Source organism: Hordeum vulgare, chromosome 7H (assembly GCF_904849725.1).
Source record: "Hordeum vulgare subsp. vulgare chromosome 7H, MorexV3_pseudomolecules_assembly, whole genome shotgun sequence".
Classification (NCBI taxonomy): Eukaryota; Viridiplantae; Streptophyta; class Magnoliopsida; order Poales; family Poaceae; genus Hordeum; species Hordeum vulgare.
In genome coordinates this window covers 588,594,291-588,608,883 of record NC_058524.1, presented here as the reverse complement: position 1 = coordinate 588,608,883, position 14,593 = coordinate 588,594,291, and positions in this window count along the sequence as shown.

Sequence of the window (14,593 nt, the reverse complement as noted above, 5' to 3'; positions counted from 1 at the left end):
TAGTGGTGGCGACCGTTGGTATACCTCTTTAGTCCCGGTTGGTGGCTCAACCTGGGACTAAAGGCCTAACACGTGGCCTGCCGTAGTGGTGGCAACCGTTGGTATACCTCTTTAGTCCCGGTTGGTGGCTCAACCCGGGACTAAAGGCCCAAACGGTTTGCATCCCGCGTCGTTTCGGGCGATCAAAAGCACGAACCGAAGCGTACAGTCGCCATTATATCTGTTTCTTCTTCTCTCTCGCGTCGCCCTCTCTGTTCTTCTCCTCTCTTCTTCCCTTCTCTTCTTCCACCATGCCAACTAGCTTTCATGAGGTGCTCGCACATGGCACGACCAAGCTCCGTGTCGTGTACACAAACCTAAGCAGGGAGGTGCTGTTTTTTCTTCAACAGTTGAAGGAACGATGGTTTGACCACGCAGCGGATCATGAGAAGTCCTTGGGGCTTGATCTGGAGTACACGGCCGATCAACGCGATGTTGCCGTCATCCAACTATGCTTCGCACGCCATGTCTTGATCTTCCAATGGGCGAGGTAAGTTTTGAGGCTTTCTTTGATCGAAGATAATGACATTGTAAGTTTATTTGTTTCAATCATAGTTGGTTCCCTTCAAATAGTTGTAGTGAAACAATTTTGATTAGTTGAAGGGGAGCACAATCTAATTGGAATATTGTTCCATAATCTGAAAATCGTATTAGAATCAACTAGTGTTTAATATGTTCCATTGGAATCATAGTTGGTTCCCTTCAAATAGTTGTAGTGAAACAATTTTGCTTAGTTGAAGGGGAGCACAATCTAATTGGAATAGTGTTCCATAATCTGAAAAATCGTATTAGAATCAACTAGTGTTTAATATGTTCCATTGGAATCATAGTTGGTTCCCTTCAAATAGTTGTAGTGAAACAATTTTGATTAGTTGAAGGGGAACACAATCTAATTTGAATAGTGTTCCATAATCTGAAAAATCGTATTAGAATCAACTAGTGTTTAATATGTTCCATTGGAATCATAGTTGGTTCCCTTCAAATAGTTGTAGTGAAACAATTTTGATTAGTTGAAGGGGAACACAATCCGATTGGAATAGTGTTCCATAATCTGAAAAATCGTATTAGAATCAACTAGTGTTTAATATGTTCCATTGGAATCATAGTTGGTTCGCTTCAAATAGTTGTAGTGAAACAATTTTGATTAGTTGAAGGGAACACAATCTGATTGGAATAGTGTTGCACAATCTGAAAAATCTGACTGGTTCAATATGTTTCATTGAAATCATAGTTGTAGTGATACAATTTTATGCAGTGTTCTTTGATCCAAGGTTATGAAAATTGAATATAGCTAGTGATCTCTCTAGGTTCCATTGGATAGCAATATGATATGTCATAGTCATGAAAATTTCATATAGCTAGTGATCTCTCTAGGTTCCATTGGATAGCTATAGTGATCTCTCTAGGTTCCATTGCATATGTTCTATTTGAATCCTAAAGATAATTTTCTCTTTAGTTGTAGTGAAACATGTATCCTTATTGCAGCAGTATGTAACATTTGTTCCATTTTAATTTGTTTCTGTTGCAGGAGTGACAAGCATTGTCCAGAACTCATGGAGTTCCTTCGCAGTGGCATCACTTTTGCTTCCGTTGACATAAGGAACGACAAGTTGAAGATGAGGCACAGCTTCGGTATTGAGATACCAGCTGGTTGCCTCGTTGATCTCCAAACGATATTCAGGCTTCGACATGACACGACTTCGATGGCTCATATGGCAGTTGCCTTGATCGACGATTCATATGCTGATATGAAGACCAGTTTCCCAAAGTCTCGGCACAAACTTTGGGAGAAGGGCCCACTTGATGATATCAACATTGAGTATGCAGCAAAAGATGCATACGTTTCATACGAGTTGTACCGCAAGATTCGAGTCGTCCACTATGGCCAGCGTCACCTTGAGGAAGGTGGACATTCTGATTTAGATGATTCAGACGAGTAGTGTTCTGAACGTCGAACACTTGTATATATATCTATGGTAGCTATTATTATGTACTGTTTGGACTAGTATCATGTACTTCTTGGTCCAATTTATATATGTCTATTTTCTGTTTGTGCCATTATAGTTTCCAAATTTGAATGGTTTAGCCCTTCTAACTTCATTTGCTACTTTTGAATGGTTTAGCCCTTTCTAACTTCATGGTATCATGCATTTCGACCACATATATATACAAAAAGTCTTCAGTTCAATTAAGTTCAAAAAATGAAATCCCTTTTGTAACAGATCTGTTTTTGATTAAAGCAGTCATTTAATAATGAAAGACCATTAGTCCCACGTGGCGTGCAGCGGAACCACGTGGCGTGCAGCGGAACCACGTGGCGTGCCGCGGAACCACTTTTGTTGTGGGGGTCGCTTCTCGTTCTTCGAAACCCTGCTACTTCGAGAGAGATTGTCCGTTTTGTACACGAACTGCATGCAGTTTTTGTCGTAGCCTTCTCAACTTTTTAACACATGCTATGTGGGTGAAATGATGATAGCATGCCAACTTTCAACATTTTCAGAGTTCATTTGTAGTGCTTTTCAATTTCAGGGTCAACTAGCTCAAAAAAAATAAGTAAATGCACGAAATATACCAAATGAAGTCAGAAATTGTTGAAATTTTGTGATGTGCCTTAGAATGGTGCATTTTGAACACACAAGAAGTATGGAGTTCAAAGAAGTTCAAAAAAATGAAATCCCTTTGTAAGAGATGAGTTCTCGTTCGAAACGCTGCTACTTCGAGAGATATTGTCCTTTTTGTACACGAACTGCATGCAATTTTTGTCGTAGCCCTATCAACTTTTTAACACATGCTATGTGGGTGAAATGATGATAGCATGCCAACTTTCGACATTTTCAGAGTTCATTTGTAGTGCTTTTCAATTTCAGGGTCAACTAGCTCAAAAAAAATAAGTAAATGCACGAAATATACCAATTGAAGTCAGAAATTGTTGAAATTTTGTGATGTCCCTTATAATGGTGCATTTTGAACACACAAAAAGTATGGAGTTCAAATAAGTTCAAAAAAATGAAATCCCTTTGTAAGAGATGAGTTAATTGAAAATAACAAAATAAGTTAATAGTTTGGATAGTCAAAATTATTAATTATGAAAATAAAAAATAGTTTTGCATTATTTATTCAATTTTAAACACTTTTCATTATCATAGTTTTGTCAAATTCTCAAATATGCAAAAAGAATTTTAATAAACGTAGTTTTTAATTGAAAATAACAAAATAAGTTAATAGTTTGGATAGTCAAAATAATTAATTTTGAAAATAGAAAAAAATTGAAACTATATGAGAAATCATAGACAAAATTCGACCTGAATTCACTTTGAATTCAGATTGAATTTTATCCACAATTTCGAATATAGTTTCAATTTTCAGTAAGTTTAGGCCCGTAAGCGTGCTTTGGAGAGGAGCTCGATGGAGAAGCTGCGACGGGGCTTATAAACAAGTGTTAGCCCCCCTCGCTGGGCGAGGTGGGACTAAATTTATCATGCAGCCGAGGAGGGGCTTTAGTCCCGGGTGGAGCCACGCCCCGGGACTAAATGAACTCTGAAAATGTTGAAAGTTGGCATGCTATCATCATTTCACCCACATAGCATGTGTTAAAAAATTGAGAGGGCTACGACAAAAAGTTCGAAACGCTGCTACTTCGAGAGATAATAGTTTGGATAGTCAAAATTCTTAATTATGAAAATAAAAAATATTTTTGCATTATTTATTCAATTTGAAACACTTTTCATTATGGTAGTTTTGGCAAATTCTCAAATATGCAAAAAGAATTTTTAATAAACATAGTTTTTAATTGAAAATAACAAAATAGATAATAGTTTGGATAGTCAAAATTATTAATTATGAAAATAAAAAATAGTTTTGCATTATTTATTCCATTTGAAACACTTTTCATTATCATAGTTTTGTCAAATTCTCAAATATGCAAAAAGAATTTTTAATAAACATAGTTTTTAATTGAAAATAACAAAATAGATAATAGTTTGGATAGTCAAAATTATTAATTATGAAAATAAAAAATAGTTTTGCATTATTTATTCAATTTGAAACACTTTTCATTATCATAGTTTTGTCAAATTCTCGAATACGCAAAAAGAATTTTTAATAAACATAGTTTTTAATTGAAAATAACAAAATAAGTTAATAGTTTGGATAGTCAAAGTTATTAATTATGAAAATGAAATATAGTTTTGCATTATTTATTCAATTTGAAACACTTTTCATTATCATAGTTTTGTCAAATTCTCAAATATGCAAAAAGAATTTTAATAAACATAGTTTTTAATTGAAAATAACAAAATAAGTTAATAGTTTGGATAGTCAAAATAAATAATTTTGAAAATAGAAAAAAATTGAAACTATATGAGAAATCATAGACAAAATTCGACCTGAATTCACTTTGAATTCAGATTGAATTTTATCCACAATTTCGAATATAATTTCAATTTTCAGTAAGTTTAGGCCCGTAAGCCTGCTTTAGAGAGGAGCTCGATGGAGAAGCTGCGACGGGGCTTATAAACAAGTGTTAGTCCCCCTCGCTGGGCGAGGTGGGACTAAACTTATTGTGAAGCCGAGGAGGGGCTTTAGTCCCGGGTGGAGCCACGCCCCGGAACTAAAGACACCCTTTAGTCCCGGGTGGAGCCACGCACCGGGACTAAAGACCCCCTACTTCCCGCCTCTTGGTCTGCCCGAAAAGAGGCCTTTAGTCCCGGGTCGTGGCTCCACCCGGGACTAAAGAGGGTCTTTAGTCCCGGCTCGAGCCATGCACCGGGACTACAGATCCATCTATTTAAGCGGGACTTCGAAAATTTCCAACCCAATTCGTACATTTCTCTTCTTCCTCCTCTCGTTCTCCTGCCCGGCGCGGCACAGCGACGAACTAACCGACGCCGTCACGCTGCCCGCCGTCCTGCTCGCCGTCGGCCGTCCTCCTAGCCGTCCTCCTCGCCGCCGCGCCATCGCGCCGTCCTCCGCGCCGTCCTCCTCGCCGCGCACCATCGACACCTCCGGCCGGTAAGCCCCCCGCCCCCTCCTCCCAAACACTCTGGCCAGTATAGAAGAAAAGAAGAAAAAGGAGAAGAGAAGAAGAAAAAGGAGAAGAAAGGAGAAGAAAAGAAGAAAAAGGAGAAGAAAAGAAGAAAAAGGAGAAGAAAAGAAGAAAAAGAAAAAGATTTTTTTCGTCATTTAATTCCTATTGTTATTAGGTTTGTGCTAGATTATTAGGGTTAGTAATATTTAGAATTAGGTTAGGGTTACAAGAAGAAGAAATATGAACAAAAATAAGAAAATAAGATTAGGAAAAATGAAAATAAGAAGAGGAGGAGAAGAAAAGAAGAAAAAGTGTATATTGTATAGTGTATATGCTTAAGTGTATAGTGTATATAGTGTATAGTGTATAGTGTATAAGAAGAGGAGGAATTTTTCTATAGTGTATATAGTGTATAGTGTATAAGAAAAAAGAAAAGAAGAGGAGGAGCACGTCCGTCGCTCATGGTTGCGTTGGAGGGCAGGTTCGAGCATACCTGGCAGGTTCTTCGGGGATCTCACTGGAGCTATGATCCTGTGATGGTTCCTTCTCTTTGGGTGTCCACCGCCCGCGCCGATACCCGTCGGGCTCTACGGTTCTAGATGTATTAGTGATGCTATATGTATGATAGTATTCTAGGAGTATTAGTGATAATATTCGACGATGTACGGACAAAAGTGATGATGTATTAGCTTATAATTCAATGCATGCTAATTTGAATACTACTTTATTTTACGATTTGCTTTTGCTTATTGAATGCTCCTACTTTGAATACTATGCAGAAATCTAGGAGTCCCGGGTGGAGCCACGACCTGGGACTTAAGTTGTTTTGGAACGGAGTTCCTGATAGAATAATTCTTTTTTGGTATAAAGGTTAAGAGAATTCTTTTTTGCAGAACTATGGATCCACATATCAGGGACCTCGAAGAGGAAGAACTTCTCGAAGATATAATCAAAGACGGCCCCGACGTTGAACCAGCTGAATCTCCGTCGTCATATCTAAACCAGGACGTTGGAATGGAGGTCGAGCGACACGAAGATGAAGCCGATGGGGCAGGAGATAGGTCCAATGACGGAGAAGGTGATAGCTCCACTGATGGAGAAGCCAGTGAAGAGGAGAAGTCCGGCGAGGTATACATATGAAGTTCGACAATCACTTGTAATATGTGAAAAATATTGGAGATAGCTCTATATTGTATACATATACATTCATTTGACGAATGTTTCTCCCTCTTAGGCCTCCACATCGAGAAAAACTATGAAACGAGGCCCGACTAGAAAGTTGGATGCACGGACGCATTACACATTTGAGGTGATATTTCCTACGGGCGAACCCAAGATTCCTAAGAATGCCGCTGACACATTCAAGAAGCCATGCGGAGTGGAACAAGCGCAAAGGGGCAGCCGATAGTGACTATGTCACCGAAAGGTACAAAGATAATCTTTGGAATGATCTCATGTCACATTTCAACCTGCCAGAATGTGAGAATGAAGACGCCGCAAACAAACTGAGGGCCAAAGTCAAGCAGTGGACTCTGAAGAAGATGGATGAACTGTTCCGTAGCTGGAAGAAGAAGCTATGGAAAAACTATCTGAAGACACAGAAAGTGCCAGTATTCGAGGGGTATCTAGCCAAGCAGGCGAATCACTGGAAGGCATTTCAAGAGTACAAGGAGTCAGAAGATGCCCAGGCATTATCAGAAAAGAACAAGATAAATGCCGACAAGAAGAAATATCACCACAAGCTAGGGCCAGGGGGCTATGAGACTGCCATCCCAAAGTGGGGTAAGAAAGAGCAAGATCTGATACATAAAGGCATCGTACCTGAACCACTCCATGATGAGTGGGAATTGAGAGCAAGAAATTGGTTCCTTGCGCATGGTGGGTCGTACGACGAAACAACAGGGGACCTCATCTGCAATGACGATCTTAGGATACCCAGGGAGAATTGGAAAAGGATAGTGAAAGAAATTAAGGAGGGACAAAGAAAGTTCACTTCAGATAGAGATAAAGATTTGCTCACACTGGTCCTCGGCAATGACGAACATGGAGGACGAACGCGAGGCTTCGGTCCTTCTTACCCGTGGTGGCTTGGGTTTGCCAGAGACCAAGACACTTACAGAAGCCGAGAGAGAGCAAAGAAGCGGCAGCAGGATGAGGAGAATGACAAGTTCAACCAGTTTCTTGCCAGGATTAACGAGCAACAGAAGCAGATTGATGAGCTTAGAGGAGTACCGCGCCAGGAAGATCCTGCACTTGATATTACCGGCGCCCCATCTAAGCGGAAAAGCAGCGTGGCTGAATCTGAGGCCCCGCCCGACGATGCACGAAGAATGATAGAGGGCGGTCCCGACTACCCCGTGGATGGAATCAAGGAGTCAACATCATGTGAACTCCATCAGAAATTCAAGAACATATCCATGAAGGTGGCCGTCGGACAAGCTTTACCTTCTGGCCCTGATGCACGCTGGCATGGCCGTGAGATTCCAGCTGGCTTTGCTAAAGTCGGGGTGGATGAAATCATGACGGGGTTTAATGATATGGAGCTCAACATAGCTGGACCCGAAGATGAGAGGACACTCGGAGAAGTACTGGGTGGAGTCATCCTATGGGACAAGAACTACATCAAGCTTCCAGGCTCGGCCCCAAGGACAACACCGCCTCTGAGTCGTCGCAGGTCACCTACACCTCCATTACCTGCAAGCCCTCCACATGACGTCGGCCAGCACAACACGAGTCCATCTCGATCACCGCCGCCGGACTTGGGTCGTCCGTCTCCGCCGCCGCCCGCACATGATACTAAGCGGAAGCATGCCAGCAAGAACGCTCCGTCGATGATTTCTAAGCGATGGAGCTCCCCAATGCGCAAACTGTCGCCCCTCCCAAAGGTACCTCATGCTAATCTTCCTATCAGACCTTATGATCGTACCCCCGAGGAAAACGCCAGGATAACAAAGGAACAACATGAGGCGCAGATGAAAAAGAAGGAACCCGAGCCCCGCCCGGAATACACCGAGAAGCATATAGCATGGGCAAAAGACTTCATAACCCTTCCATCACAGTATGACTTACACTATAATCCTGATGACTATACACGCACATTGCAGAAGGAAGTGAAAAAGAGCAGCTCACGTGCAAGTGCAAGTGGGAGCAAATCAAGTTCAACTACAAGCAAGAAAAAATCAGACGTTCCTCAACTTGGACAACAGGCCAAACAGTCGAGCCCACCCCTCAAGGTGTTAACCGAGAATGTTCCCCCTCTGGTGCAGGGGCAAGCTTTTGAAAGAGCAAAGGAGTTGGCGGATGAATGTGGTATCACGGTTGAAGATTTGCTGGCTTCCCAAGACGACAGGATAACCAAGGCTGTGATAGCCCCTAAGCCACAGTTTGTCATGGGAGAGCCTTTGGTCAGCAAAGATGATCTCCCAACAAATATGCGTTACTTGCATAAATGGTACTTAAGTGAATCAAACATTGGGAGAACAATGATCGTGCTGAGTGTCCCACGGGAGTACTACGGCCGCTCCGAAGAAATCCATATCGACTTTGATGAACTCTTCTAGATGTACAATGGCGACGCCCTCGACAAATCGCTTATGAGTTGCTATTGTTTGTAAGTTTTTCAATTTGTTGTCTACATATAACTTGTTTAGTATTTCAATTCATTGTCTATATATAACTTGTACTCTGTAATGCAGAATGAAGATTCTGGAGTGTAAAAGTAAGAGCATCCTAAATATTGGGTTTATTGACCCAGATAAAATATATATAGCGACGCTAACTGACAAACCCAAGGAGATGGAGGAAAACCTTCTAAGGTTTCTAAGAGATCAAAATTTCTGTGACCACATACTGTTTCCATACAACTTCAGGTGAGGGTCTTTACTCAGTTGTGTCCATTCACTTATAAGTGTAATTGATAAGTTACTGACACACACACACACACACACACACAGATATATATATATATATATATGTGCAGCTTCCATTGGATTCTGTTGGACATTTAAATTGATAAGGGAAGAGTTGATGCCTTCGACCCATTATCGAGACCCTTGGAACAGTTCCAAAGCCTGCAGGACATGCTCCAAGGGTAATTTTAATCATTCTTGCGCTCTATCGGTCTCTTTCGATGATTTTCTGATATATCAATTAATGAAAAACTTAGCAAATCATTATCCTTGTCGGGCAAGGTTTGGAAGCGGTTCAAGTGCGTGACTCCCGGTAACTTTCCTGAGAAGCTGACCTTTAGAGCGGCTCAGGTAAGTAGTAGTATGATATACTTCTATTAATTTTCAGTACATTTATGATGCTAGATTATTATTTTGATTATATATATTCTATTCTCGTAAAGTGCGACCAGCAGCCACGGGGAACGCATCTATGCGGATACTACGTTTGCGAGACCATTTGCACGTTTACCTCTGAGTTCAAGGATCACAGATTCGACGTAAGCAATGAACATTCACACCTCTATTTTTACCCGTCATTCTTTGTTATCATGATTGATATTCATATTCATCTCGTCTTCTTATATAGCACACAGCCATGAGTACGAAGGTCCTACCAGAGCAACGCGCGATTACTGTTGCAGAGGAGCTTGCGGGATTTCTGAGGACGGAAGCTATAGAAGACAAAGGACGATTTAGTGTAGCTAAGGGCCATTACTGATGTTCGTCCATGTAATCGAATAGATGGGCTCTAGTCCCGATAATTCAGATCTCCATATTATTGTATATATATGATCGCTTGTAAGATAAGTTAATCTCATATATATATATATATATATATGCATAATTATTTCTATTTAAATTATATGAAAACTAATTCCCGAATACCAAACGAGGCATCACGTTAATCTCCCGAACACCTAAACCCTAAAACCCTAAATCCCAAAAACAATTTCATTCAAAAAAAAACCCAAAAACCAGCAAAATCTCAAAATCTTTAGTCCCAGTCCGTGTAACGAACCGGGACTAAAGGGCCTGCCCCTGGGGCGCTACGAGGCGCCCACGTGGAGCACCTTTAGTCCCGACTTGTAAGAGGGCCGGGACGAAAAGGTTAGGCCTTTAGTCCTGCCCCTTTAGTCCCGGTTGGTGAACCGGGACTAAAGCCACTTACGGACCGGGGCTAAAGGCCCCGTCCCCACTAGTGTTAGTACAAAAAAATATATAAAAGGCATGCAAAACATCCAAAGTTTGACAAGATAATAGCATGAAACCATCAAAAATTATAGATACGTTGGAGACGTATCACAAGTATTCAAGTGCCAAGGGATGGTGGAACACGAACTCAACGCCAACCACATGATGATCACGGAGTTCACCAACAAGCACAGGATCGATGCCAATGACATCGGGAAGCACCTCTCCACGCTCTATGACAGAATTGATCACCTCCAAGCCGAGATCTAGGACCTGCAGAACCAAAACTGTGAGTATGAGTATAGATTTAAATCAATATGGTTGGCTCCATATTTGAGGATTCCGAAGACTCGGTCATCTTTCCATGATGGAGCACCCATGCCTTGGAAGACGGAGGATCAAACCCAGGTTGCAACAACTCCACCACCATCACCTTCAAAGAAGACAACTAAGAATGGGTATGGGCAATCCCCTTGGCTTGTGCCAAGCTTGGGGGAGTTGCCTCGGTATCGTATCATCATCACATCTTTTGCCTTTATCTTTTCTTAGTTCGATCCTTTTTGGTTTTATCTTTCTCTAGTAGAATAAAGTTCTTAGCGTTTTAGGTTTGAGTTTTGCTTTATGTCACCTCGATGTATTCAAGTTCGCGAGTCATATAATAAAGAGTGTTTTAGTTAAGGACCTTGCCTCATGCCATGATCTGAAAGAAAAGAATAATAAAGAACAAAAGCATGAAAGATCATGTAATGATCTTATGGGAAGTGATGGCTTCACATATAAAAAGAATGTTGATTGAAACTTGTTGATGGTGGACAAACGTAGACCTTGGTCATTGTTGCAATTAATAGGAAGTAATAAAGAAAGAGAGGTTCACATATAAATATATCATCTTGGACACCGTCTATGATTGTGCACACTCATTAAACTATTACATGCTTAGAAGTAGATGTTGGACAAGGAAGACAACATAATGAATTATGTTTGCTTGGTTCCGAACAATGTTATATGACTACAGATCCCTTAGCATGTGACGCTTGCTTCCACCTCATATCAGCCAAAACTTCCGCACTAAGTAGAGATACTACTTGTGCATCCATGAACCTTCAACCCAGTTTTTCCATGAGAGTCCACCATACCTACCTATGGATTGAAGAAGATCCCTCAAGTAAGTTGTCATCGGTGCAAGCAATGAGAATTGCCCCCTAAATATATATGATCTATTAGTGTGTGGAAAATAAGCTTTGTACGAACCTGTGATGAGGAAGACATAAAAGCGACAGACTGCATAATAAAGTTCTTTATCACAGGAGGAAATATAAAGTGACGCTCCTTCACACTAAGAGGTCACACATCCAAACCCCAAAAGCGCATGACAACCTTACTTCCCTCTGCGAAGAGCCTATCTTGTACCTTTACTTTTTTCCCTTAAAAGTGTCATGGTGTTCGACACCAATTCCTTATTACGCCTTTATCTTGGCTAATGTCATATGCTAGGGAAATATCTATATTCATATATCAACCTGGAAGTAAGTATTCATGAATTATTATTGTTGACACTACCCTTGAGGTAAATAGTTGGGAGGCGAAACTATAAGCCCCTATCTTTCTCTGTGCCCGACTGAAACTTTGATCTCATGAGTACCACGTGAGTTGTACCAATTGTAGAAGATGAAATGATGATTGAGTATGTGGATATTCTTTACAAGCTCATATTTGGCTCTTTCCGATGTTATGATAAATTGCAATTGCTTCAATGACTAAAGGCTATTGGTTGTTAATTCTCAATAAGGTTCTTGATCCATACTTTACTTTGTGAAGGAATTATCACTTTAGCATAAGAGATTATATGATGCTATTGTTGTTCTGATTATGATCATGATGCTTGCATGTCCGTATTTTGTTTTGTCGACACCTCTATCTCTAAACATGTGGGCATATTCATTAATCTCGGTTTCCGCTTGAGGACAAGCGAAGTCTAAGCTTGGGGGAGTTTATATGTCCATTTTGCATCATGCTTTTATGTTGATATTTATCGCTTTATGGGCTGTTATTACACTTCACGGTACAATACTTATGCCTTTTCTCTCTTATTTTATAAGGTTTACATGAAGAGGGAGAATGCCGGCAGCTGGAATTCTGGTCTGAAAAAGGAGCAAGTTTGAGATACCTATTCTACGCAACTCCAAAAGCCGTGAAAATCAACGAGGAATTATTTTTGAATTTATAAAAAATACTAGGCGAAAGAAGTACCAGAGGGGAGCCACCATGAGGCCACAAGCCTGCTAGGCGCGGCCTACCCCCCTCGCCGCGCCTAGGGGGCTTGTGGGATCACTGTTGGCCCTATGGCTCCCATCTTTTGCTATTAGGAGGGTTTCGTTCCAGAAAAAAAACAGGAGGAGGCTTTCGGGAGGATTCACCGCCGCCACGAGGCGGAACTTGAGCAGAACCAATCTAGAGCTCCGGCAAGGCCGTCCTGCCGGGGAAACTTCCCTCCCGGAGGGGGAAATTGTCGCCATCATCATCACCAACACTCCTCTCATCGGAGGGGACTCATCACCATCAACATCTTCATCAGCACCATCTCATCTCCAAACCCGAGTTCATCTCGTGTAACCAATCTCCGTCTCGCGACTCCGATTGGTACTTGTAAGGTTGCTAGTAGTGTTAATTACTCTTTGTAGTTGATGCTAGTTGGATTACTCGGTGGAAGATTATATGTTCAGATCCTTGATGCTATTCAATACCTCTCTGGTCATGAATATAATTATGCTTTGTGAGTAGTCACTTTTGTTCCTGAGGACATGGGATAAGTCTTGCTATAAGTAGTCATGTGAATTTGGTATTCGTTCGATATTTTGATGTATAGTATGTTGTCTCTCCTCTAGTGGTGTTATGTGAACGTCGACTACATAACACTTCACCATTATTTGGTCCTAAAGGAAGGCATTGGGAAGTAGTAAGTAGATGATGGGTTGCTAGAGTGACAGAAGCTTAAACCCTAGTTTATGTGTTGCTCTGTAAGGCGCTGATTTGGATCCACTAGTTTAATAATATGGTTAGACTTTGTCTTAATTCTTCTTTCGTAGTTGTGGATGCTTGCAAGAGGGGTTAATCATAAGTGGGATGTTTGTCCAAGTAAGGGCAGCACCCAAGCACCGGTCCACCCACATATCAAACTATCAAAGTAATGAACGCGAATCATATGATCATGATGAAAACTAGCTCGACAGAAATTCCCATGTGTCCTCGGGAGCGCTTTACCTCCTACAAGATTTTGTCCAGGCTTGTCCCTTGCTACAAAAGGGATTGGGCCATCTTGCTGCACCTTTGTTGCTATTGTTACTTGCTACTTGCTACGAATCATCTTATCACACAACTATCTGTTACCGATAATTTCAGTGCTTGCAGAGAATACCTTGTTTAAAATCACTTATCAGATCCTTCTGCTCCTCGTTGGGTTCGACACTCTTATTTATCGAAAGGACCACGATAGATACCCTACATTTGTGGGTCGTCAGCTACACCCTCTATTTTGAATAGACTTGCAACACCACCACCACATGCTATTAATCCTTATATGTCACAAGTTATTGGTGATGCTACATCTGCTATGAATGATGCTTATGATGATGCTATTACCTTGCTTGATGATACTGTGCCACTAGATGAATATCTTGATGAACAACTTCCTAGAGCTAAAGAAATTGAGCATGGTGAAACTAATGATACTATTGAAACTGAGGAAGTCTTTGGAAATGAAAATATTTAAATACCTTTTAGACATGACTATACTAGAACTGAAATGCCTGAAATACGTGAAGGTTATGTTATGGGTGAATAAATAACTAAAGACTTTCTTGCTTGTGAGGATAGAGAAGATCTTAAGGAACTACTATGCAAGTTGAAGGAAACTCCTTGAATGCTAGAATGAAATATGATCCTAAGTTTTCTACTTCACCTATCTTTGTTACCAATAAGGATTATTAATTCTCTCTCGACCCAGAGATAATTAGTTTAGTTGAATCTAATCCTTTTCATGGCTATGAAAATGAAACTTTTGTGGCACATCTCACTAAGCTAAATGATATAGCTACCCTATTTACTAATGACGAGAAAATTCGCTACTACTATATTCTCAAATTATTTCAATTCTCATTAAAGGGTGATGCTAAGATTTGGTACAATACTCTTGCTCCTGGTTATGTGCGTAGTCCCCGTGATATGATTTATTACTTCTCTGAAAAATATTTTCCTGCTCATAAGAAACAAGTTGCCTTACAAGAAATTTTAAAAATTGTGCAAATTGGAGAAGAGGGTCTCCAACAATCTTGGGGGAGGCTTCTCCAATTACTTAATGCTTTTCCTGATCATCCTCTTAAGAAAAATG